Consider the following 27,836-nt stretch of genomic DNA (forward strand, 5'->3'; position numbering starts at 1 on the left):
TCCAGACTCTTTGGGTATAGGGACGCTGGTTCAAGTCTGACTACTTCCTGCGGGCATGGGCCGACATGGGGAAGAGTCAGGAATTAGTGAGCTCACATTCAGCAGGAGGTATGAGTGGAGAAGCATCTGGTTAACTGTCATCCTGGAGACCTCAAGCACCTGTTTCTTGAGGAATCAAAGGCGGCAAGTTTCTAGGGGAAAAAAAATAGATCATTAACATCTGCCCTAGTTGTATTGTAAAGATGAATGTGCAAAGCAGAAGAGCAGATAGGCCCTTTGTTGGAACATCTTAGAAAACTGGAAGGTGGAGGGTCCCAGCTGCTGGACAGACCATGTATCCTGAATAGGTGCCCGCTTGAGCCTGAGAGATGGTGTCAGCATGGATATCCCAGGAGCTTGGCAGCCGAGTGGGTGGTGAGGATCACAGTATGATTGGGAAAGGGACCTCAGAAAAGAGAGGTAGGGGAGATACCCAGCCAGTGGGGGAGTTTGGGCTGGGAGGTGGTGATTGAGGAGGAAGAGCCTTCCATAAAGGAGCTCAAAAGGGCTAAAAACTGTAGAAGAGTGTGGGGTGGTCTGGAGGCGAGTAAGGGCAATGGGGAGAAGGGAGGGCCAAGACAACCTGAGTTCAGTGGAGAGCTTGGTGAGCTGTCGTTTGATGAGTCCATTGGCCTTCTCAGCCTTTCCTGAGGATAAAGGTGCCAACCATTGGAGGTAATAGAATTCCTTAGGTGTGCGCACGTGAGTGAAGTCCACCTGCCAATCCTCGTCTGGTTGGTGTCCTTGAAGCTGGTGCAGAGGCTGACATGTATCTGGAGCGACCCGTTTATGGACCTGTGAAATACTCAAAAGAGTGTGGGGGCCAAGGTGAGAGTGGCCCCCAAAAAGCTGAGAACATTGCAACCAAGCAGAGGCGCAGGGCAAGCAGGTATGACCAGAAAGAGTGAGAGAAGAATCACCCTGCAAGAATGCAGGGAAGTGTCAGGGTCTTAGTGGGATCCTGTCCACCCCCGTGATAGAAATTGGTGAGGGAACTGAGATGTCAAAACAGAATGGGTAGCTCCCATGTCCAAAAGACAGTCATTGGACTTAACCCGCTACCTGCAGCGTCACCCCAGGCTCAGAGAGGGCAATGGGAGTCAGCAGGTCTAGGCCATGTCAGTTCTCCGCCAGGCTTAGGAGTTCTCAGTTGCCAGTGTTGGTGAGTCTCAACCTCCATGGCATGGCATAGAGGACGAGCCTGCACGAGCGCATTCCGATTTCCAGTGCCCAGTCTGTTGGCAGATAGGGCATGGCCTCCTGGGCAGCTAGGGGTCAGGGCAATACTGTGACCAGTGGCCCTGCTTGCCACATTTGAAGCAATTTTTGGCAGAGTTGACTTGGACTGAGCTCCAGTGGAATGGAGCCTTGTGGTCGACTTTCCTTGTACCCCTTATGGGGGCTGTGGAGGCCTCAGAGCGGCAGCTAAGGCTTGGGCTTACAGCATATTCTGTTGCAGCCTTGTCTGTCGGGTTGACTCGGCTGTCATTCTCGAGCATTAAAAACTTTAAAAGCCATTTCTACCAATTCCTGTAGATGAATTTGGGGATATTCCTCAGCCTTTTTAATTTTTTTTCTAATATCTGGTGCTAAGAAATGAAATGGGTGGGAAGGCAGGAGTCTGGTGAGACCAACTATAAGAAGAAAACAGCGAAGATTTGGGGGTGTTAGGCTTGTGTGCATGGGTTGAGACATTGGGAGATATGGGAAAGCAGTGGGAGGAGGGGAGGACAGGAAGAAGGGTAAGGGGGAGGATTTTGGTCTTATATTTGTGGCTCACATGGGCCACAAAAAAGGAGCCTTTGTTTACACTGAGATTAGACTGGATACAAAAATCAGACAAAGGAATGAGTATGATGTCAGTACATAAACAGCTCATAGAAAAAAATGAGTATAGGGTGACCTTTAAAATGAGTGGTTGGTTCCTTCCACCGCCCCGCCCCACCCCACCCGCTGTGTTCTGCAGTTTCCAGCTTTAAAAGATGCTTACTGCCTAATAAATGATTTCCTGCTTGACATGACTACCCGCTGCATCCGATTGTCTCCAGACAAGAGGAAGGCTGGGAAACAGGAGAGCAGCACACTTAGGTTTCCTTGGTACCAGACCACCTCCTCAGAGGCGATCTAAGTTCCCGGTGGGGTGAGGACCCCACAGCTGGCGGCCAACGTGGGGCTCGAAAGCATGTTTGGCTGAGGCCAAGCAATCTTCCAGGGTGAATGAAACCCTAAGTATGGGTAATGAAATCTCTCCAAAAAATCCCAAGAGCCAGGGGAGGCCAAAGAAGGCAAAGAGGACCAGGAAGGTAAATAGAACAAGTTACACTCACCCGCTCCATGCCTTGTGAGCCATGCTCTCCAAAGGAGCATGGCCCCCCACCTTACATCCTAGAAATAGGGGAATGCTCGCCATACACTACCCTTAGAAGGGACCTACGTGACTGGGGTACCTGTGACTGGACATCAGCCAGGAACCTGAGAGCCAATGAACCGAATTATACGGAGGCCTACATTACTCAGATAGGGCCCCAAGGGAGGCAAAGCACAGAGCCCCAAGAGCAATCCCCCAGTCATTTTCCATTAATCTGGCCCCCAGCCCTAATAGGCCACAAGAATGGTACCCATGGGAGGCCAAAGACCTTAAGGAACTCCACAAGGCAGTGGCAGAGGATAGTTCAAATGCCCCTTGGTCCCAGACCCTACAGCAGGATATTGCATATGATCCCTGTGTCCCCAAGGATTGGCTGGACCTGGCTAAGGCTGTCCTTTCAAGCACTCAATACATCAAACAGTGCACCCACTATAAGGAGGAATGTAGAGTTTGAGCAGAGGCCAATAGAGCTGCTTAGTACACAATTCTGATTACTTATGGGATGTTGGTGGGAACTGCTGATGGGTACCCTACGGGGGTCCAGCAGGGCGCAGTCCCAACACCATACTAAGACCAGGTGTGACAGGTGGGGCTGGTGGCCCTGGGTGAGCTGGATGAGGAACCTGCAGAATCCCCCATAGCCAGAGTCAGGCAGAAGCCCAGTGAAACCCTAGCAGAGTTTATAGACTGGGTTCAACAGAGCATTAATCACAAACTACCGACTGGACCCCTCCGGGACCAACTTAAAAAGATTCTGGATGGGCTGGAATGAATTCAGAACACCGTGCTGCCTGCGCGGGCATGAAAGAGGCCACCCAGGATCTTGGCACCCAACATCACCAGACCCAAACACTGGCCTTAGCATTTCAATCCAAGACGGCTGCCCTGACTGAGGATTTCTCACAGGCCCTGGCAACCCAGAGTCAGGGAACAGCAAAGCCTGTGACCCAGGGGGCCTGGTTCAGATGTGGACAGGAGGGACATTTTAAAGGAGTGTGTCCTCTGTAACAGCCTCCTGCTGGCCAACAAAAGGCTTTAGGTTGGCCAGGGTAAATAAAGCCACCTACCACTCCCTTTCCTAGGTGCAGAAAGGGTATCATTGGGAAAAACACTGCGGGTCAAAATTCAACGTAGATGGGAAACCTTTAAACTAAATAAGGGGCACACTCCAGCCCCATTAGCCAAAGGAGGAATTCCCCCTGGGGAGGCAGATGTGGCCCCCCAGAATGGCCCATGCCAACTGGACGTTCCTTTGGTCCCAGTGACACCGCCCAAAGATGAGTATTGTCATAGGTGGGAGAAGGTTCTACTTCCTGGTGGATACAGATCTGTGCTCTGGAGGGAGGACTCCGGGACACGGAGTATTGGGTGTAGGTAATGCTCAATCTCTTGAAATGGTTGCTCTCCTCAAATGGACCAGCCTGGAGGGGGAACAGGACAAGTTACGTCCCCTGGTGGCTGGGAATCTTACTGACAACTTATTGGGGTAGGATATGTTGTCCCAAATGGATGCAGTACTCACCACCGACCATCAAGCTTTCTATGATATTATGGAGGAAGAAGAGGCCCAAGGAAGGGGATGGGGAACAGAGGAGATAAAAGGAGAGGACTTCTTCACCTACTATAGAAATGACTCCAAAAATCCACTCAGGTTTACCCCCAATCCTAGAGGCCACTGCCCCCCGCCAGGTACCTCTTTAGGTGGAGGCTGGGTGACCAAGTATGGGTAGAGCAGTAACCACTTGCTAAACCTAAATTAGAGGCAACCATGCTCTGGTTAAGGAACAATCAGACCTTGGACTTGAGCATTCTTCCCCCGAGTCCCTGGAATAACCTGTCTTTGTTATTAAAAAAAAAAAACTCAGGAGCCTGGTGCATGTCACAGGACCTATGGAAAGTAAATGAGAGGATAGAGCCGGTAGGCACCCCCTTGAGGGGACTGCCTGGGTGCCAGTAATACCCTCAGAATATACCCTAATGGTGATTGATGTTAAGGACTGTTTCTGTTCTATCCCCCTCCATCCGGATGATTGTTGTGAGGGGAAGGTCCTACAGAGCCAGGTGCCAGTAAAGCTGGCCCCGAGGGAAAATGTGGAGGGTGAAACCCAAGTTGTTTACAAAAGGTATGACTGGAGCTTCAGGTCAAGAAAATGATGTTGCCGGGCAGTGGTGGCGCACGCCTTTAATCCCAATCTTGTTTTCTTTATGCTTTAAAAAGAGCTTGTTTTTAAATAAATGAATCCTTGCCTGACTTGGCTCTCTGCTGCGTCTGTCTCCCAGGAAAAAGGGAGGCTGGGGAAACATGGTTCCAGGTCTCCCTTCTCAGGGGATCCAAGTTCCTGGTGGGGCAGGACCTCATAGCTTGCGCTCCTAACGTGGGGCCTGTAGTACTTCAGCCAAAACCAAGTGGTCTTCCAGGGTAAGTGAGACCCTCAGTATCGATAATGCAATCTCATCAAAGGAAAAGCCAGCTCTCAAGACCCTGCACTAAAGGTTCAGGTCCAGGTGGCTTGAAATATATGAACTCAATTTCATCGCTACTTGGGAGACTATCATTCTCCCAGCCCACCCCCCTTGGGTGCCCAGTGCTAATCTCTTTTCTTGGAGCACTGGGACAGAGTGGAAAGATTGGCCAGAGAAAGGAAAAAACATTTTGATACAGTACCATCATTGGGGTTCTATCTCACCATTACTGTCCTTAAGGCTGCGTAACATCCAGACTCCCTGTCCCCTCCTCCGAGTACTCATAAAAGGAAGGACGACTCTCACTTGATGGGCAAGACTGGGGAGGATAAAGAAAACAAGAGAGAGGGAGAGGGAGAATGAGCCAAGTTTAAGGACGAGCATGCAGATGATATGGAGGTGTGCATGATACCAGTTAAAGCAAAAGTACAAGTTTCTCCCTCTGTGCCTGCTGAGCCACGCACCCCAACAGGGCAAGGCCCTCCACCTTATGCCCCTGATGTAGAGGAATGGTCCAGTCCTCACCATATATGGTCCTTAGAAGGGACCTACTTGATTATGACCCCCACGGCAAGCCATCGCCTAGGGAACAAGAGGCCAGTGGTCCTGTACTTGTGGAGGCATATGTCATCCACATGGGACCCAAGGGAGGACTGGGCACAGAGTCACAGGTACAAACTCAACCCCCCCATGCATTTCCTGTCAACTTGGCTCCTGGCCCTAATAGACCACAGGAATGGTACCCGTGGGAGTCCAAGAACCTTAAGGAGCTCCGCAAGCCAGTTGCTGAGGACAGTCTAAATTCCCCTTGGTCCCAGACCTTGTTGCAAGATATTGCCTACAACCCCTGTGTGCCCAAGGACTGGCTAGATTGGCTAAGGCTATCCTTTCAAGCACCCAATACATTAAATGGTGTGCCCATTACAAGGAGGAATGTAGGGTACAGGCAGAAGCCAATCGGGCAGCTAGGCCTGCCGTCACAATTACCTGTTGTTGGCAGCAGACGCTGAACAGGCCTTGTGCATAGCCTGTTTGCTTGCCCTAAGTTGCTCTAAGGTGCCCCTTTGTTCTTCCTCTTTTCCTGTGGTCAGTCACAGGATGTTTACGATATAGCTATTGCTGGAACATTGCTGATTCACTTGCGGTCTTCCTGTTTGGCTGAGCTGCTGGGATGCAGATGGGAACCTGAGGACCATACCCTGACCCCATGGAGATTAGGAAGTAGCAGGGTATATAAGACTGATGGATAGCCAATAAAGGGCTCTCTTTGAATGACAAATCACGGTGTGTCCTGAGTGCTGCTTAACCTCGACATCCCTTGCCAGTTCTCGGTTCCAGGCCGTGCGGGTCGCGGCAAGTGGAGGTTCCATTGAGACTTGTAAAGAAGAGGTAAGCGTACAAGGCTCACCTTCACAAAGGATGGTGGAGGATTGGATGTAACAGAGTAAAATGTACCATGGGGAATTCCACAGCTAAGGCTCAGTTGGCCACTTGAGTTGAGAGAGGTGTTGCAGAAACAAGGAACAGGTATTAAGTCTAGTACTGCACTCACATTTGTGGACACTATAGCCGAAGCTAGCCCATGGTTTCTGACAGGAGGAGGGTTGAATATCCCTGATTGGGAACAGGTGAAACGTGATCTACAGAAGGTGTTGCAGGATTTGGGACCAGGGAAGTTTCCTATTGCAGCCTTTTCTCTTTGGAGGCTGGTAAAGGATGTGCTATTAACTGACAAGGTGAAAGTGAAGGAACAATTAGCAGAACGTGAGCAGGTTTTCGCCACTGCCCAGGAAGCTGAAACTAATGAATCTTTAAAAGGGTAAAAAGAGGAAGAGAAGGCTATGAAACCCCACAAGAAACTTGCAGTTCGGGATGATGAGAGTGACCTGGAGTCTATGTATGAGTTGTTGGATGAGGAGGAGCAGTTAGAGAAAGAGATCGAAGAATTACAACGGCGGCTGCAGAAAATGAAAGTAAAACACAAAGAGGCTTCGGCTCCGATCTGCTGTCGTCCTCTCCTCGTAATCCATACTGGTTGGATGGGGACAATCAGGGTGATAAGGAGGGAGGGAAACAGAGCGGAGTTATCTGGCAGGATACTGTGCAGGCTTATCCCGTTTCCGAAACTGTTAATGCTGCCAGACAAGCCGTCAGGAGTCATGTACCTTTGACATTTAAAGAAATGAAACAATTAAAAGAAGCAGTGAGCAGTTATGGTCCGCAGGCTCCATTTACTGTGATACTTTTTGAGTCCTTTTCAGCTAGTTATTTAACACCTAGCAATTGGCAGCAACTATGCCGTGCTGCCCTGTCTGGAGATTATGTCTTGTGGAAAAGTGAGAATCATGAACGATGCTTAGAGCTGGTGCACATTAATGCGTGGGCAGATCAACCCCAGAGGAATTATGACATGCTGGCAGGCGCAGGGCAATACGCTGGCTGATATTCAACAGCAAATATTATATGACCCTGGCACTTACGCTCAAATAGCTAATGCAGCGGTCCAAGCCTGGAAATCTCTGCCAAACCTTGCTGCAGGAGAACAAATTTCAAAGGTCTTGCAAGGTCCTTCAGAACCCTATGCAGAATTTGTGTCACAGCTTTTGCAATTGGCAGGAAAGATCTTTGGAGATTCTGATCAGGCTATGCCGGCAGTTAAACAGTTGGCATAAGTATTGCAAAGAAGCATTAAGAGGAAGCAAAGGAAAGAGTTTGAATGACATGCTTTGTGTCTGCAAAGACATAGATGGTAATCGTATTACTGGACAAGTTTTATCTGCTGCCATAAGATATGGCTTACAAGGCATGAATGGACGAGGTGCTCGACCTAAAGGATGTTTCCAGTGCAGGCAGGAAGGCCATTTGAAATGCAATTGCCCACAAAACAATTCAAACCAGTCACCTGGAATATGTCCCAAATGTAATAAGGGTCGGCACTGGAGTAGTGAATGTAGATCTAAGTTTGACGCACAGGGTAACCCACTACCTTCGGGAAACCCCTTTTAATTGGCCAACTCAGACAAAGAACACCACGAAGTGCAGGACTGGACCTCAGTTCCACCACCAGCGGAATCTTATCCCCTCAAATGGGACCTCGAGCACTACCCACTGGAGTTTATGGCCCCTCACCAAAAGGATCTGTGGGACTGCTTTTGGGTAGAAGTAGTGTGTATATGAAGGGCATAAGGATTTTGCCTGGAGTGATAGATAGTGACTATGAAGGAGAGATAAAAATCATGGCAGAGGCAACACAGGGGGTCTTATGATCCCGCAAGGGGAGTATATAGCTCAGCTACTTTTGCTTCCTATTGTTTCTACAAAAGATAGAAGTTTATGTGTACCTCGGGGAAAGGGCGGTTTCAGGTCCACTGGTACTCCTCAAGCGTTCTGGGTAGCCCATCTAGACTCTAGGCCTAAATTAGAATTAAAAATTCAAGGTAAATCTTTTGTAAGGACACTTAATACTGGGGCAGATGTATCCATTATATCCAAAGAATATTGGCCTGCACGATGGCCTCTGGAAGATTCTACAGCAGTGTTACAGGGCATAGGACACACCAGACCAGAGAAAAGTGCCTGCCTATTGAAGTGGAGTGATCAGGAGGGGCATGAAGGACATTCTCAACCTTATGTTGTATTAGGTTTGCCTACTAACCTGTGGGGAAGAGATGTGTTAGAAACCATGGCAGCGGTTCTCACTACTCAAGCTCTAAAGGGAGAAAATCCATTTGTTAACATAATGATGGATATGGGATGGACACCAGGAAAAGGGCTGAGAAAGGCAGAGCAGGGTTGTGTTGCTGCTCTTACTGCCGCCGCCGATGAGGTCACCAGACTACCTGGATATCGGAGAGGCTTAGGGCATTTTTAGTATGGGTCACTGGTGTGCGGCCTTCTCCCACACCTATCACTTGGTTATCTGATGAGTCTGTGTGTGTAGATTGGTGGCCCTTACCACCAGAAAAATTGAGGGCCACCCATGAGTTAGTGCAGGAACAATTGTTGGCAGGGCATATTGTCCCTTCCACATCCCCCTGGAATACTCCTGTTTTTGTTATCAAAAAAAGGTCTGGAAAATGGAGACTTTTACAAGATTTACGTGCAGTAAATGCCACTATGCAGTTAATGGGCTCTTCAGCCAGGCCTTCCCAGCCCAGTTGCTATTGCCAAAGATTGGCATTTGATAGTGCTAGATTTGAAAGATTGCTCTTTTACTATTCCTTTGGCTCAGCAAGATTGCCAGCGTTTTGCATTTTCTGTTTCTTCTATTAATTATAAAGAACCATATAAGCGGTATCATTGGGTTGTTTTACCTCAAGAAATGGCTAATAGCCCTACTATGTGTCAAATGTATGTTGCAGAAGCCATACAACCCATTAGACCAAAGTTTCCCTATGTACATATTATACATTATATGGATGATATATTATTGGCAGCATCCACCCAAGACTGTGAATTACAAGTTTATGCAGATTTGCAACAAGCACTTGCAGCTGCAGGATTAGTGACTGCCCAAGAAAAGGTACAAAATATGGCTCCTTATCAATATTTGGGATATACTATAAATTCTGTAGGGATATTTCCACAGAAATTACAATTTCATATTGCAGAATTAAAGACAATGCATCATTGGCAGAGGTTTTTAGGGGAAATTCAATGGCTCTGCCCCTCATTCCAAATACCCACCGGAGAACTTAAGCCTCTCTCTGATGTTTTAAAAAAAAAGATTCTAAGCTGGGCGGTGGTGGCGCACGCTTTTAATCCCAGCACTCAGGAGGCAGAGACAGGCGGATCTCTGTGAGTTTGAGGCCAGCCTGGTCTCCAAAGCGAGTTCCAGGAAAGGCACAAAGCTACACAGAGAAACCCTGTCTTGAAAAACCAAAAAAATAAATAAAAAAATAAAAAAAGATTCTTCTCCAACTTCCTTAAGGACCCTATCAGCAGAAGCCAAGGCCGCTTTAGGAAAGGTAGAACAAGAACTACAAGAACTCCAAGTGCAACAAATAGATTATACCAAACCCTTATTATTGCTAATTCTTCCCTCTGAATTTTCACCTATGGGAGTATTTTGGCAAACAGGGCCCATATTTTGGGTGCATTTTTTTGCATCCCCATCTAAAACTTTGAATGCATATTATGAATTAGTAATTCAACTCCTACGGAAAGCTAAATATATGGGGAAATCCTTGTTTGGAAAGTCTCCTGAGTGCATTGTACTCCCTTATACACAAGAAATGTTAACTTATTTGCAAAGAGAACATGAAGCTTGGTGCCTTTTCTTGTGTACTTTCGCAGGCTATATAGATAATCATTATCCAAAACATAAACTTATAGAAAGCTTTAAAGTATGTAGTTTTATTTTCCCCCATATTGTAAAACAGGAACCTATTAAGGGTGCTCATTTAATTTTTACTGATGCATCTAAAGGAGGTTTTGCTGTGGCCATCAGTGGGGATGAGGTAACGCGGGTGGCAGTGCCCTCCATGTCTGCACAACAAGCTGAGATTACAGCTTTACAATTGGCTTTGCAAGTTTACTCTTTAGAACCTATAAATGTCTATACTGACAGTTGCTATGTGGCCAAAATGATGCATAGTGTTGAAACCACTCCATACATTGGAAAACAGTCCGCAGTACATTCTCAATTACAGACCATTCAAAGGTTAATTTGGGCTAGAAAACATCCTCTGTTTGTGGGCCATATTCGAGGGCACTCTGGTCTTCCAGGGGTTCTTGCAGAAGGCAATGCCACTGCAGATGTAGCTACTCATTTCACTTGTGTAGTCACCACCTTTGATCAGGCATTTCAATTACATCAGAAATTCCATCTCAATGCGCAAACTTTACAGCATCGTACTGGCTGTACTCGCACTGAGGCCTTAAAATTTTATCTACTTGTGCCACTTGTGCTCCTTTTATTCATGTACCATCATTAGGTGTTAATCCTCATGGCCTACGTCCCAACGATATCTGGCAAATGGATGTCATGCATATTTCATGTTTTGGAACTTTATCATATGTACATGTGTCTGTGGACATGTATTCTCATTATATAGTAGCCACCCTTCACAAGGGGGAGCGTGCACAAGATGTAATTAAACATCTTTTGACTGCTTTCTCTTATATGGGAGTTCCACAGTGTATTAAAACAGATAATGGGCCAGCTTATGCCAGCCAAAGTTTTCAGAAATTATGTTCACAATGGAATATAATTCATAAAACTGGCATTCCCTATAACCCTCAAGGACAAGCGATAATTGAACGAGTGCATAAACATTTAAAGACTTATTTGCAAAAAACAAAAGAAGGTGAGATGTACAGGGATGTACAGGGACCACAATTACTCCTTTCCATTACTTTATTTATTTTAAATTTTTTGCTTGTGGATGTTCATGGGCATACTGCTGCTCAACGGCATTTTTCCAGCCCCTCTCCCTCCGAGGTTCTGGTCAGGTGGAAGGATCTTTCCACTGGCACATGGCAGTCCCCGGTGCTGCTATTGGCTAGGGTAAGGGGAGCAGTTTGTCTATACCCTCCAGGTGCTGAGAAACCAATCTGGATACCAGAACGGTGTGTTCGGCCTGTGGAACAGACACAGAAATCTCAACATGAAGAACCTCATGATTCCGATAGTGCTGATGGTCCTTAGCCCTTGGGTCTACACAGAGCCTTCATGGAGCCTGGTTAAGAATCCTCCAGTTTTGTTGCCAGCAAGTATTGAAAGCTCTGTGTTTCCTGCTGTCTTTGCCTCTAATTGAACTATTGGAACTGCAGCTAGTAATGTTAAACTTGATGTGCAAAGCATAAATGTCACCATGAATTTATGTAATTCCCTATGCTTTGCTTGAAACGTTACTGCAGGATTCAATTATACCAATTTTTTTCTTTATTCTCTGGAATGGCTCAGGTGTGGGAGGGGAGGAGTTAAATTGTTCAGCTTTGAATTGCAGCCTAAGTAATTGCTGGAGTCCTAATGTCACACATGCTGTGGGTCGTGAGAATTCCTGCCTTTGTCATGATGCCGCTGGAACAGAATGCAGTAGAATTTCCCTTGCAACTCCATCGCAGCAAACGGGACCTTGGCATAAATGCTGCTGTAATTGCTGCCATTGCAACTTCGGCTGTTGCAGCCACTGCAGCTGGATTGGCTATTTCCCAGGGAGTGCAACAGGCTACTACTATTAATGCTCTGTCGGAAAGAGTGGCTGGTGCTTTGGACATCCAACAGACTTTAAATGGACAATTAGACAACATATGTTGTATGCCTATGGGTTTTCTGAAATATGTGTAACCCCTCATATTGTGAATGCATCTGCTAAGGTTAAAGAACTGAATGATTACTTAAGAGGGCCATGGAATGCAACTTTTGTAAATTTTACTTTGTAATTAGTTCATGCCATTGTTCGTATTAATGAAACTAGAGTCACTCCTATTGATGAAAATGTTTGGTGGCAAGCTATGTCAGAAAGTTCTGGATGGGTTACTAGGTGGTCAGGGTCCATTTCCCTACTTATCCTGTGTATATTGGGTCTTGGGCTTGGATTCTTCATGGCGTACCGATGGCATCTCCAGTTTAGTCGAGGCCAATGGGCAACCAAGCAAGCTTTATTAAATATGCAGCCCCCTGAATCTGCTCAGGTGTGGTTACATATGTTGGAAAGATAGTACCCAAAGACGGGCAACTCCTGTGCCATGCTGACGACCTAAGACAGGGGATAGAAGGGCCCACCCAAGGACAGGTAAGTCAGATCTGTGCGCTTTAAAAAAGGAAACGAGAGGACATGTTGGCATCAGACGCTGAACAGGCCTTGTGCATAGCCTGTTTGCTTGCCCTAAGTTGCCCTAAGGTGTCCTTTTGTTCTTCCTCTTTTCCTGTGGTAAGTCACAAGATGTTTACAATATAGCTATTGCTGGAACATTGTTTCAAGAATCAGCTCTCTGCTGATTTGCTTGCGGTTTTCCTGTTTGGCTGAGATGCTGGGATGTGGATGGGAACCTGAGGACCATACCCTGACCCCATGGAGAGTAGGAAGTAGCAGGGTATATAAGGCTGATGGATAGTCAATAAAGGGGCTCTCTTTGAATGACGAATCACGGTGTATCCTGAGTGCTGCTTAACTTCGGCGTCCCTCGCCAGTTCTCGGTTCCAGGCCGTGCGGGTCGCAGCAACCTATGTCATGTTGGCAGGAATGGCTGATGGATATGCCACAGGAATTCAGCAGGCTGTGGTCCTGGGCCCATACCAATACCAGGTCCAACAGGTGGGGCTGGTGGCTTGGCCCAAACTAGATGAAGGGCCCTACCAGAGTTTATAGACAGGGTCCAGTGGGAAGTTGCCACCCAAGACTTGGGCACACAACATAAGCAGACTCAGATGCTAACAATGACATCACAATCCCAGATAGCCACTCTAACCGAGGCCTTCTCCAGGGCCCTGACAGCACAGGGACAAGGAGCCACAAAATCTACAACCCAAGGAACCTGCTTTAGATGTGGCCAGGAGAAGCACTTCAAGCGAGAATATCCATTGCTGCAGTCCCCAGCTGGCCAACAGAAAGACCCAGGTCAACTGTGGGGAGTAAAGCTCCCCTCCACACCCTGTGGCCCTAGGTGCAGGAAGGGTTATCACTGGATAAAGGACTGTAGATCAAAGTTTGATATTGATGGGAAGCCTTTAAACTAGAACAAGGGTGCCCTCTAGGCCCATCAACCACAGGAGCAGGCCCCCTTAAGAGGGGGTGGGCGAGGCCCTCCAGAGTGTTCCACACCAACTGGACCATTCCCCTGATCCCAGGTCACCACCCCAAGAGAGTGTTGTCATAGATGGAAAACGGTTCCACTTTCGAGTGGATACAGGAGCTAACAGGACAGTAATCCACCGGGAGGAGGTGCCCCCTCATTGGGACTTAGCAGCTGGACCCCGAATACTTTGGGTGAGGGGAACACCCAGTCCTTAGAGATGGTTGTGCTCCTTAAGTGGACCAGCTCAGATGGAGAACAGTGCAAGATACGCCCCCTTGTGGCGGATAATCTTGAGCCAACATTCTGGTACAGGACATGCTACCCCAAATGGATGCAGTGCTCACTACTGACCATATGGCCTTTTATGGTGATGTTTTGGAAGAAGAGGAGGCCCAGGGCAAGGGGTGGGGAATAGAGGAGATAAAGGAAGAGGATTTCTTCACCCATTACAGAAATGACCCTAATAAGCCTACTTGGGTCTACCCCCAATCCTAGAGGCCACTGCCCCCCAGGTGCCCCCTATTAAGTGGAAACAAGGTAACCCGATATGGGTGGAGCAGTGGCTGCTTGCTAGACCTAAGTTAGAGGCACTTCATACTCTGGTCAAGGAAAAATTGGACCTTAGGCATGTACGCCCTTCCGTGAGCCCTTGGAATACAACTGTTTTTGTTATCAAAAAGGCCTCTGGAGCCCGGTGTATGCTTCAGGACCTAAGAAAAGTGAATGAAAGGATGGAATTGGTGGGCACCCCTAAATAGGTCTGCCCTGGTTCTCGGCCATACCCGCTGAGTATGCCCTGGTGGTGGTTTTTTTTTTCTCTATTCCCCTCTGATGACTGTTCTACTGCCTTCTCCACTCCTTAATTTTTCTCAACCTGATCAGAGATTTGAGTGGACTGTGTTGCCCCAGGGAATGGCCAATAGCCCAGCTTTCTGTCAACAATGTCTAGACACCTTATTAGGGCCCCTGTTAGGGGGCCGTTCTCCTACAGATTCAGGAGACCCTTGATAAAGTCTCCCTAAGAGGTATTCTGTTGATCTTCCCATCTCCCTCTGGTTATTCACAAGTGCCATCCTAAGCAGTACTGGTACAGGAAGGAGAGCCTATAGAATGGGTACACACTTCCCCAGGTAGCATGCTGTGAGTGTACTCTCAGGCTGATCAGCTCCAGGATGCTATAATCAGAGGCAGGACACAAGCCCAGAGACACTTTGGAATCGACCCCCAATCTACTGTCTTCCCTTTTTGGATGGCTCATGTGGAATGGCTTTCCAGAGCTAATGCCCAGCTTGCACTCTCCCTTGAAGGGTTCTTGGGGTCCCTTGACTGCCATTACGGGCCTTCCCCATGGGCAGTCATGCTCTGGAGGCTCCCGCTAAAGCTTCTTCAACTATTCCCTCTGGAACTCATCCCAGATGCCCTTCATGTATTCACAGATGGGGGTCAAGCAGGATTCGCCTTTGCTGTTTTCCAAGATGATCAAGACCCCCCAGACCTGCAGGAGTTTTGACCCTGCCAGGGATCAGCACAATATAAGGAAATGTTGGCAGTTATCACATGGCCTTTCAAAATATTCAAGGACCTTTCAATCTATATTCTGACAACCTATATGTGGTGAATTTGCTACCATATTTGCTCCAGGCACACATTCACCGGGATGCAAACCCTGGGGATTACTGGAGGGAGCATCACATTCATGTGTCACACATGAGAGGGCACTCCAGGCTCCCAGGGTTCTTGGCTAGAGGAAATAGTTGGGTCGATGAGTTGGCCTCCAGGGCCCAAATGCTTACATTACAGGAGGCCACTAACCTGCATGGCCTGACCCATCTTAATTGGAGGGGCTTGCAGCATAGGTTCCCTCATATACCTGTCAAAGATCTCAAGAAAACAGTACATACTTACAAGGCCTGCCAGCCCTTTCTCAGAGTGCCTCCCCTACAGACACCAGGCATCAACCCTAGATGAAGCCAAATGTCCTTTGGCAAACTGATGTTACTCATTTCTCACCCTTTGGCAAACTTAAGTATATTTTTGTTTCAATAGACACCTTTTCAGGGGCCTGCTGGGCCACAGCCCACATGGGAGAAAGGACCAAACATGCACATTCCCATTTCCTTCAATGTTTTGCTACTTTAGGCCTGCCATCACAAATCAAATCAGATAATGGGCCTTGATTCACCAGCAGGGCCATGGCAGAGTTCTTTGAGCAATGGCATATAAAACACACCACAGGAATCCCCCACAACCCTCAAGGGCAGGCAATCATTGAAAGAAACCACCAATGCCTTAAAGAACAGCTTTGAAAACAAAAAGGGGGAGTAACCCCCCATATTCAATTAGACCAGGCCTTATTCACTATTAATATTTTGAATATGCCCAAAGGAGTCAATAAAGCCAGGTTCCAAAAACATTGGTGTCAGTTAAACCCCAAGTCTCAGATTCAAGTATGGTAGAAGGATCCTTTAACATTTCAATGGAGAGGACCGGATCCCTTACTTACTATGGAAGGGGGACACTCTGTGTCCACTGTGTGGACACTCGGCAGGATCTGCAGTGCACACGTCGGCAGGATCTGCAGTGCACACGTCTGCTCGCCCTATATCCAAAGGGACACAGGCTCCCTCCCTCAAGTACACACCCAACAAGCATATCTGACTAGTTAATTATGACTGTGACATATTACAGAGTTTATCACCATGATGCACTTTGCCATAGGGGAGACAGCCCCAATCTGGCTCCCAGCCAGGAATCTAAAATTTCTTCCTATTCCCCTCCCAACAGAAAGATGCCCAAAGCCAGACTGACTAACAAGGAGAAAAACATCTATGGTAGTCTCAAGTCAATTTTAAAACAAAAAGAAACAACAAAAACAATAGTCAAGTCCAGGGGCTTATCATCCTTGAGAAAACTTGGTGTTCCTTGGCTCTTACAGATAATGGCACCCCAGACAGAACTTCTGCTGGTGACTCTGGTGCTCTTCCAGGCAACAAACATGGCCTCGAGAAATCCTCACCAACCTCAGAGGTGACCTGGTCGGTGATGGGTGCTGGCAATGGAGACATCCTCAACTCCTCAACAGCACCATGCGTTCAGGCCTTCCTTGTAGTCTGGTGGCCTGAACTCTACTTCGACCTTTGTGATCTGGTGAGAGACTCCTGGGACATTGGAGACTGGACCCCTGCTCATGAAGGTCAACCTGAATGCAAAGGGGTGAATGGGTGCAGCCTACCACAGGTTTCTGACCCCCAGAGTCCGGGATGCTCCCATGTATTAAAGAGGGCCATTCTATGGGATACTTCTTTCTACATATGCCCTGGAAGCAATCGGACTGCAAAGGAGGTTGCCCAATGTGGAGGTGCAAATAACTATTACTGTGCTCAGTGGGGATGTGAATAAACTGGGACAGGCTACTGGATAAAACAAAGAGGTATTATCAAGGTCCGATGGGCTCCCCAGACTCCTCTGGCATCCAAACCCCTGTATGGCCACTGCTCCAAGTATAGAAGTAATCCCATGCAGATGACTATTACAGAGATGGGAGAGAGAGCGGTCAAGTGGGACATAGGGAAACTGTGAGGCCTTCACTTATACAGGCAGGGAGATGACCAGGGGCTACTCTTCTCCACAAGGAGAACCATCTGGCCAATTCAGGAGCTCCCAGTAATAGGGCCCACGCAATCCATCCTACCCCTGATCACTTCTCCCCCATTGGACCCACATAAGGAATTAACTAACTCTCTCTCCTCCCCTGTGATAAGGACCCCTCTCAGGCCCCCTGGACTACCTAAGGATGAGGGACTTGGCCTGTCAGCAGTACAAATGGCATTTTTGGTTTTAAAACTATTCCTGGCCAGATCTCACTGCCTCCTGCTGGATGTGATTATATCGGTGGCCCCCCTTCTTTGAGGCAGTGGGAGTAGAAGGACAATTTTGGACAGAGCACAGCCTTACCGGATGCAGGTGGGGTGACCCAACTGTGGAGGACCACACGGGGCTATCTTTCCCATCTGCGGTTACAACTATGACCTGTATTACACCAGAGGGGGCTCCGGATGTCCGCTGGAGGGGATGCAAGGAGATAAATGCCACAACCCCTCTCTGGCTGAGGCCTAAGGATTCAGGTGTCTTCTGGCTCTGCCGCCAGACCAGGCTGTCCATTTGCATTTCCACTGAACTCTTAACACAATGGAATGATTCTTGTGTCATGGTGTTGATGCTTCCTCATGTATTGTACCACGATAATGAGAAGGTCATAGCGCGATTGAGCCCTCATGTTAAGAGAAAACGAATGACAGCCCTGACAGTGACCACCCTCTTAGGGACGGGAGCCACCAGAGCGGGCCTGGGGGCTCCCTCTATGGTGTTACAACAACAAAAAATATCAAGAGTTAAGACAATTAATGGATGTAAACTTAGCTAAGTTAGAAACTCCTGTTAGGTTCCTTCAAAAGTTTCTTGATTCGCTAGCACAATTGGCCTCACACAATCATAGGGGGCTAGGCCTTTTGTTTTTGCAACAGGGAGGGCTATGCAAGGCCCTGGGGGAAGAGTACTGTTTTTATGTCGATCACTCTGGGATGGTCACCAAATATTTAGACAAGATTCATAAGGAAACTGAGGATAGACAAAGAGATAAACAGAATTCTTGGTATCAGCAAATGTTCAACTGGTCCCCCTGGTTAACCACCCTGGTCTCCACATTGTTGGGTCCAATAGTCCTGCTAATTCTATTATTTAACTTTGGGCATTGCATCTGGAGAAAGATATTTGGGCTCACAAGATGCCCAAAACAAGAAATACAGCTTATGGCTCTCCATTTCCATAACAATAGGGTCAACCCAGAGGACTCCCCCAAAAACATAAGGCTAACCTAAACCGAGGTGCCATGGGCGAACCTCCTAAGAGGTGCCTTGTGCCCAAACCTAAACCAAGGTGGGCATAAAACAAAAAGGAGGAGTCTGCGGGGAAGGGCCAATGGAGCCAGGGGCTAGTAAAGGTGCTCCGAGGGAAAGTGTAGATGCTGGAACCCAAGTTTACAAAAAAATGTGATTGGAGCTTTGGGTCAAGAAAAATGTCAGTGGATTGGGGATTTAGCTCAGGGGTAGAGCACTTGCCTAGCAGGCACAAGGCCCTGGGTTCGGTCCTCAGCTCAAAAAAAAACAAAAAAACAAAAAACAAAACAAAACAAAAAACCAAAGAAAAATGTCAGTACATGGTTCCCTCATAACAACACTGTAAATACTGTAGACTAGGCACATGATTAGGTAACCTTTAAGCTGATCGGCCCAATGGGGGATTTGCTGCCCCCCCCTGAACCTGGGTCTTTTGTTCTTTATACTTTAACAAGAGCTTGTTTTAAAATACACGAGTCCTGGCCTGACTTGGCTCCCTGGGAAAAAGGAAGGCCGGAGAACAGGTGAGCAGTGCACTTACCTCTCAGTTCCATGCTGGGGATGGTCTGTATGTCAAATGTGTTGCTGATTGGTCAATAAATAAATCACTGATTGGTCAGTGGCCAGGCAGGAAGTATAGGCGGGACTAACAGAGAGGAGAATTGAGAGAACAGGAAGGCAGAAGAGAGACACTGCCAGCCACCCACCATGACAAGCAGCATGTGAAGATGCCGGTAAGCCACGAGCCACGTGGCAAGGTATAGATTTATAGAAATGGACTCATTTAAGAGATAAGAACAGTTAGCAAGAAGCCTGCCATGGCCATACAGTTTGTAAGCAATATAAGTATCTGTGTTTACTTGGTTGGGTCTGAGCAGCTGTGGGACTGGCGGGTGAGAGAGATTTGTCCTGACTGTGGGCCAGGCAGGAAAACTCTAGCTACAGTTCCAGGTCTCCCTTCTCAGGAGACCTAAGTTCCCGGTGGGGTAGGAACCCACAGATTGTGCCAAGTTTGCCTTCTCTATTCCTTCCCTTAATTTCTCCCAACCTGATCAAAGACTTGAATGGACTGACTGTATTACCTCAGAGAATGGCTAATTGTAGTGAGTAGCCACTCCAGCTTTGACCTGGAAGTTCCAAACCCCATTGAGGCTTCGGTATGGGCACGCCTACAAGGCAGGGCTGAGAGAGGACCCTGAAGACCTGAGATCCCGATGTGCCAGCTCTCTTTGTTCCTGGACCTTGGACGCTGGAGGTAGACCAAGCAGAGTTCTCCAGAGAACACTGTCGGATTGCGCCACACCTTTCCCAGACCCTGTAAACTATCCCTTCACTTGTAAGTTACCCCAAAACATAAACCTCCTTTTTTTACTACATGGAGTGGCCTTAATAATTTCACCAATAGCTAATAGCCCGACCTTCTGCCAACAATACCTGGCCTGTAGTGGGTAGCCATTCCAGCTTTGATCTGGAAGTTCCAACTGCCATTGAGACTTCGGCAACTGTCATGCCTACAAGGCGGGGCCAAGGGAGGTGCCTGGAGACACGAGATCTGGATGAGCCAGCGCTCTCTCTCTGTTCCGGGACTCTGGACGGTGGAGGTGGGCCAAGCAGAGGTCCAGAGAACACCGCTGGACTGCGATACACCTTCCCCAGACCCCACGACCTACCTATCCCTTAATTTGTAAGTTACACCATTAAATAAATCTTTTAACTACATGGAGTGGCCTTAATAATTTCACCAATACTGGCCACCCTGTTAGGACCCATGCTAAGAAAGACAATGGGCCTTGCTTCGTCAGTAAAACCAAGACAGAATTGTTTGAACAATGGCACATAAAACATATGAGAATTCCCTGCTAAAGGGTTCACAACACACCCCCACAGTTGGGCATGTCTGCATATGCCGGGCGGACCTGGACACTTCCACCTAGCCAGTTCCAGGTCAAAATAGCCATTTCCGGGTCAAGGCGTCTCGCGTGACCAGGATCCATGACGTTACATGGTTACGTAAGAGTGCAACATGTGATCTACGCGCATGTGTGGAGTAGTTACGTCGACCTGTGCACGCCCAGCCTTTATAAGCCGGCGCCATATTCCCTGCTCTTTCTTCTTCTCTACACATGTGTCTCTTCCACAGGCCTGGGCACTCTCTGTCCCTTTCATCTTAATAAAACGCTTAGTGGATTCTGTCTTGTTTCGTGACGTTTCCTCACAGGGTAAGAGCGCAGCAAAATAACTAACATCTGGTGCCGAAGACCAAATATGCGCTTCTGGGCACCCTGCACCTGGAAACCCATAAACCGGGGACGACTGCTACACACAAACCAGGCACTCTGCTCTGTACACGACAGACCACTATCCATTCGCCTGGCTGCACATAAATTACATCCAACACTGCTTCTCCGATTGGTGAGTCTCCCCACTTTTCGGCCAGCTTAAATGGATTCCTGAATCTGTGAGAACAACCGTTGAGCGTCCAGCGCCTCACAAGTATTCTTGAAAACAGGGGAACCCCCAGTCATGGTCTTTATTGGCTACAGTCGGCCCCTATCACAGGCCTAAATTTCTAGCTGTCTCCCACGTCTGCAGCCTCAGATATTTCTCGCAGTGGGACCACCGCTGTTGGGTGCATCCTGGGAGCCACGTGAGGGCAACACATTCACCTGGTTTGACGAAGCGGCAAATGCTGTCCGGATTCGAGGGAATCCTTGCCTCACGTGGCGCCCCCCCCCCACCCGCCGCTTCTGTGGCTGACAAGCCAATTAGTGGCCTGTGCCTGGTATCCGTCCTTGGCCTTGGGGACGCCTGGGGCCTTGGCTCCAGATCATGTTTGGTTTTTTTTAATTTTTTTTATTTTTCTGCCTCTCCGCTGCAGACATGGGAAACAAAACTTCCAACCCTATTAGTCCTTCCTCTCCATTAGGCTGTCTTCTTGAAGCTTTAAAACCTCTCAGCTTAATGCCTTACATAAAGATTCCTAAGCTGACCCATCTCTGCACTAAGAAATGGCCCAAATATGCTTTAGAAAACAACAAAAACTGGCCGCCGAGCGGCTCCTTAGGTCCCAATATTTTACAGGAGTTATCTAATTTCTGTCAGCAAGCAGGCAAATGGAAACAGTTGCTTTCTTCTTTCTCAGTGCTAAACTGTGTCTTCTGGATTCCTTCTCTCCTGCTCATATGCTCCTAGCTATGGCTAAACCGAAGGATTCTCTGACTCTGGAATCTCTGACTCTAAAACCTCTACCTATTCGACTTCCAGTTCCCACCCCTACTCCTAGGGCGACTGTTCCTTCAGCTCCTCTTCCGGATTCTTCTCCTTCTAAAGCTGATCTTCCTTCGGCAGCGTCTGCTCCTCCCTTGGCAGTGGTCATTTCCAAAGGCCCTGCCCTGGGTCCGACCTTTACTTCTCCTACCACCTGTTCTCAAACTGCTAAACTGCCTGATTCCAGGCATCCAAACCCTTCCACTGATCTCCCTTTGCGAGAGGTGGCTGGTGTGGATAGACTGACTAAAGTTCATGTTCCATTCTCTCTAGAAGAACTCTCTCAGATAGAAGTAAGCTGGGTTCTTATACTTCTAATTCTGTTTCCTTTATTAAACAGTTTCAATATATAAGTCAATCTTATAGTCTCACCTTTCCTGATATATACGTAATACTTTCTAATAATTTACTTCCTGAGGAGCGCAGGCGGGTATGGGAACAGGCTAGGACCCATGCAGATGAAATTCATCAGACTAACCTTTCACACCCCCCAGGAGCTGAGGCGGTTCCTGACCAAGAACCACACTGGGACTATAACACCCAGGGTGGCTGTCTAGCCAGAGATAGGTTTGTTACCTGTCTCCTGACAGGTCTCCATAAGACTGCCCTAAAACCAGTAAACTATGAGAAACTAAAGATGATAATTCAGGGTAAGGACGAAAATCCGTCTCACTTCTTAGAGCGGCTCATCAGTTCACTAGCTTAGACCCAGAGAGCCCTGAGGGCAGGCAGATCCTAATGACCCACTTTGTCTCACAGAGCTTCCCCAACATTAGGGATAAACTTTAACGCTTGGAGAATCGCCCTCTGACTCCACAGGCAGGTGTGCTGGCAAAAGCATTTAAGGGGTACCATGGGAGGGATGAAAAAGCCCAGAAAAGGAACTGCCTGATGCTGGCAAGCACCATCCGACCAGCTCCCCAAAAGCCGTCTGGTCCCTGTTTCAAGAGTGGGAAAGAAGGCCATAGGGCCCGGGCTTGCACCACTGGCCCACGAAGGGCACCAAAAAAGCCTTGTCCAAAGTGTTGCCAAAAGGGTCACTGGTCAGCTGACTGTCCTAATGTCCCAAGTGACATAGGAATGCCAGACAAAGACCACCCTCTGGCTGACTTTCTAGGCTTGGCCTACAGCGAGGACTGATGCTGCCCGGTTTCCGCCCCGGCCACTCCCATCTCACACAGGGAACCAAGGGTAATAATAAAATAAATGGGCGCCCCATCTCGTTCCTTTTGGACACTGGAGCTACCTACTCTGTCCTGAGAGAGTTTTTGGGGCACACCTCTCCTGCTCGTCTCCCTATTGTCGGGGCTGGGGGGCAGCCTTACCTACCCCATCAGACACCACCACTCAATTGCATTTTCAGAGGCATCCCTCTCACACACACATTCTTAGGGGTGCCAAGCTGCCCTGTACCTCTAATGGGGAGGGATCTTCTAGCTAAGGTAGGACCGTCCATTTCTTTCGCTCCACACACTTGCCTCATCCCAGACGCGCCAGCAGCTCCTCTCCTCCTCCTCCTAGCCACTCACTCTACTGACCCTAACAATTCTTTTCCCTTGCCAGGCTCTCAGGTAGACCCAAAAGTCTGGGATACCAAAAACCCTTCTATTGCTAGACACCATCAGCCTGTTATTATCCAGCTATAAGATCCTGCCAGGTATATCACCCAAGCTCAGTATCCTCTCTCACTCCAGAGCCTGAGGACTTAAGTCTATCATTTCTGACCTTCTCAGGAAAAAGCTGCTCCGCCTAACCTCTTCACCTTTTAACACCCCCATACTTGCAGTTAAAAAGTCTAATGGAACCTACCACCTGGTTCAAGACCTCTAGCTCATTAACTCTGCAGTGGTCCCTCTCCATCCTGTAGTGCATAACCCTTATACTCTCCTATCCACCATCCCTTCTGGAACCTCTCACTTCTCAGTTCTAGATCTCAAAGACGCCTTCTTTTCTATTCCTCTCAGTCCTCAGTCTCAAAATATCTTTGCTTTCACCTGGACTGACCCTGACACTCACCTGTCTACACAGCTGACCTAGACTGTTCTGCCACAGGGATTCAGAGACAGTCTATACCTATTTGGTCAGGCTCTGGCCTCTGACCTGCTTTCTCTGTCTCTCTCTGGCTCTAAACTAATACAGTATGTAGATGATATTTTACTCTGTAGCCCATCCTTACAGGTTAGCCAAACTAACACCTCTGCTCTCCTAAATTTCTTATCCAGCTGAGGTTACAGGGTATCTCCTTCTAAAGTTCAGCTGTCAACTCCCCAGGTCACCTATTTGGGTCTATCCATTATTCCAACTCACAAGGCTATTACTGTAGATAGAAGCGTCTAATCCAGTCCCTCACAGTCCCTTCTACTAAACCGGAGATTTTGTCTTTCCTAGCAATACCTGGCTTCCTACGGTCTTGGGTTCCATCTTTTTCTCTCTTTGCTTGCCCCTTATAAGAGGCAGTTCAGGGCTCGCCACATAAACCCCTCCTTCATCCTGTCACTAAACCTTTCCAAAAGCTCCAACAGGCTCTTCTTCAGGCTCCAGCACTTCCATCTCCCAGACTTAACATGTCCCTTCTCCCTCTATGTAGCAGAGAAAGAAGGATTTGCCCTGGGAAATCTAGGGCATCAGCTGGAACCCTCTTTTGCTCCTGTAGCCTATCTGTCAAAGAAGCTAGACCTTACAAGTCAGGGCTGGGCACCTTGCATCCATGCCTTAGCAGCTGCAGAGCTCCTTATTCGGGAATCAAAGCTAAGCTTTGGGTCATCCATTACCGTTTTCTCTCATCATAATCTGTCCCATCTTTTAACTTATAAAGGCTTACAAACTTTACCTCCTTCCCAGGTTCTTTCTCTCCAGGTGGCATTATTAGAGGATGCCACACTTTCCGGACTTGTCCACCTCTTAATATTTCAAGCCTCCTCCCTCAACCTAATGCTGACTATTCTCCTTCTCATTCCTGCACTGAAACCTTAGAGGAACTGTTACCTCTCCCTTCACACATACAGGAGAGCACATTTCCTCAGGCTACTTATACCTGGTAGACAGATGGCAGCTCCTTTTTATATGAAGGGACCCATAAAGCAGGTTATGCCATAGTGTCAGATACTAAGACAGTAGAGGCACAGGCATTACCCACACACACCACTAACCAACAGGCTGAGTTGATAGCTCTCACCTGTGTCTTCCAATTGGCACAGGGACAATCTCTAAATGTTTACACAGACTCCAAATATGCTTTTCATATCCTCCTGTCTCACGCTGCTATTTGGAGGGAGCGTGGCCTTCCCACAGCAAAAGGGGGATCCATATCTAACTCAGGCCAAATAATGGCCATGCTGGAGGCTTCCCACCTCCCCAGGGCTATAGGAATTGTCCACTGCCGGTCTCATCAGACCGATAGCTCGATCATCTCCAAGGGAAACAACCAGGCTGACCAGGCAGCCAGGACAGTGGCCCTCCAGGGCCAAGTCTCACCTCACCCACCACAGGGAATCCATACAGTACAGCCTACACTCTCATAGGGAACACCAGACACTAGACAAATTCTTTCCTATCTACACCAGCTCTTTCATCCTAATAATCTTGCTTTGTCTCAATTCAAAAAGCTCACCTGCAGCCCACCTGTGAGGACTTACAGTTCTTAAGAACTATTACTGCCTCCTGTGAGATCTGCCAAAAAACAGATCCCAATACTAAGTACAAGAGTCAGCCTTTTCCCACCCACCAGGCTAGAGGTTCCCTTCCATATGGCCACCATCAGGAAAGTTAAATATCTCCTCGTGATGGTAGACTCATTTTCAGATTGGGTGGAAGGATATCCGGTTTCTAATAAGCGGGCTCAGACAGTTGCAGACCTCCTTCTCCAAAAAATTATTCCTCGGTTTGGGGTTCCTGGTTCTTCAGTCTGACAATGGCCCAGAGTTCACCTCTCAGATTTCTCAGACACTAGCTAAAAATCTTAACATTCCTTGACATTTTCATATCCCATACCGTCCTCAATCCTCAGGAAAGGTAGGGCGTACCAACCGGTATTTAAAAACTATTCTTACTAAGATGTCACAGGAACTTCATCTCGACTGGGTAAGATTATTGCCTCTAGCTCTTCTCAGGCTCAGGGCTCTTCCTAAAAAGCTTCTTTCAATTTCTTGGTTTGAACTAACGTATGGAAGGCCAGTTCTAATACCAGGTTGTTTCATCCAACCCTCCAACTGTTCCAGATAGCCTGTTAACTCTGCTTTTATGTCAACTAAGGTCTATTCTATGGAGCTACTCAGACTGTTTATTACCTCAGCCATGTGACAATAATTGTCCACCTCCAATCCACATTGGGGATCAGGTTCTTCTCTTCCCTCCAGGCCAGCACCCTTCACCCCTTTCCCCTAAGTGGCAGGGATCCTTCAAGGTAATTCTTGTGACTCCTACAGGTGCTAAACTCAAGAGCTTTCCTCACTGGGTCCATCTGTCTCATCTAAAACCTTTTATCTCACCTCCATCCCAAAAAAAATCTTTCTTCATATAGTGAAACAAACAGGGCCTCTCACTCTCAAGCTCCAGAGGATATCAGAATCCACTGCCTTGTCACCAATTCCAGAGGAATACGGTATCACCCCTTCCTTTCCCAACCAGAGCCACACAGAGCCGGAGGCAAAAAGGACCATCAAAAATATTCAGGTGGTAAGGAAAAATATAATTCAACAATCTATCATTGTTGAATACTCAGTAACTGATCACCTGCATTTCCTAAATGCTAACCTAATAAGGGAAACAGGTGTCTTAAATAAACTACCTCTAATAAGGCTTGTCTCAGAAAAAAATTAGGCAGAGTACTAAGGCCAGATCTACCTCAGATAAATGTTACATGTAACCATCTGGGCAGGCCAGATCTACCCCTCAGATTAATGCCAACTCCAAAAAAAATAAATAAATAATGATTCTTTTTTCTCTAAGCTTTTTCTATGTCAACAGTTTCTTGTCAAACAGAAGGTTCCCAGCCACAGCATGGATGGACAGCTGCAGAACAAGGGGATGGCAGAACATCATTCCAGAACCTCCCCACCATCATCCCAGGACTTCACAAGCTACCCTCCCATTCCCTGCCAAGAGCCAACCGACACCCACTATTCAGCTGGAAGCAGTCTTTGAGAGAAATGTCGCCCCATACACACTCAACCACGTTTTGTTTTTTTTTTTTAAAGGAAGAGTCAGGGATGAAGGGTTCACAACACACCCCCATGGTTGGGCATGTTTGAAGACCTGGACACTTCCACCTAGCCAGTTCCAGGTCAAAATAGCCATTTCCAGGTCAAGGCATGTCACATGACCAGGATCCATGATGTTTTAATGGTTACGCAAGCGTGCAACATAGCCATGTGATCTATGCGCATGCATGGAGTAGTTATGTCGACCTGTGCACGCCCAGCCTTTATAAGCCGGCACCATATTCCCCGCTCCTTCTTCTTCTCTACACACGTGTCTCCCACAGGCCTGGGCACTATCTGTCCCTTTCATCTTAAACTCTTATTAAAGGATTCTGTCGTGTTTCGTGACATTTCCTCGCAGGGTAAGAGCGCCCTAAAATAACACCTACAACCCACAGGGACCCCACCACAGAGGACTCCTATCAGAAACAGGTGGTCATTGATGGGGAGACATGTCTGCTGGACATCTTAGACACAGCAGGTCAATAGGAATAGTGCCATGTGGGACCAGTACATGCGCACATGAGAGGGTTTCCTCGGTGTGTTTGCCAACAACAACACCAAGTCCTTTGAAGATATCCATCAGTACAGGGAGCAGATCAAGCAGGTGATGGACTCAGACGATGTGCCAATGGTGCTGGTGGGGAACAAATTTGACCAGGCTGCTTGTACTGTTGAGTCTCAATAAGCCCAAGACCTTGCCCGCTGCTACGGCATCCCCTACACTGAAACATCAGCCAAGACCCAACAGAGGATGCTTTCTACACACTAGTACGTGAGATTCAGCAGCACAAACTGCAGAAGCTAAACGCTCCCAGTGAGAGTGGACCTGGCTGCATGAGCTGCAACTGCGTGCTATCCTGA

The 27,836-nt window shown here is 47.8% G+C and overlaps 1 pseudogene; it reads left to right on the forward strand.

Annotated features, from left to right (window-relative positions):
• Positions 1–65: 65 nt before the first annotated feature.
• Positions 66–27,836, forward strand: LOC131901247 (GTPase HRas-like; annotated as a pseudogene).

Source organism: Peromyscus eremicus, unplaced genomic scaffold (assembly GCF_949786415.1).
Source record: "Peromyscus eremicus unplaced genomic scaffold, PerEre_H2_v1 PerEre#2#unplaced_60, whole genome shotgun sequence".
NCBI classification, from domain to species: Eukaryota; Metazoa; Chordata; class Mammalia; order Rodentia; family Cricetidae; genus Peromyscus; species Peromyscus eremicus.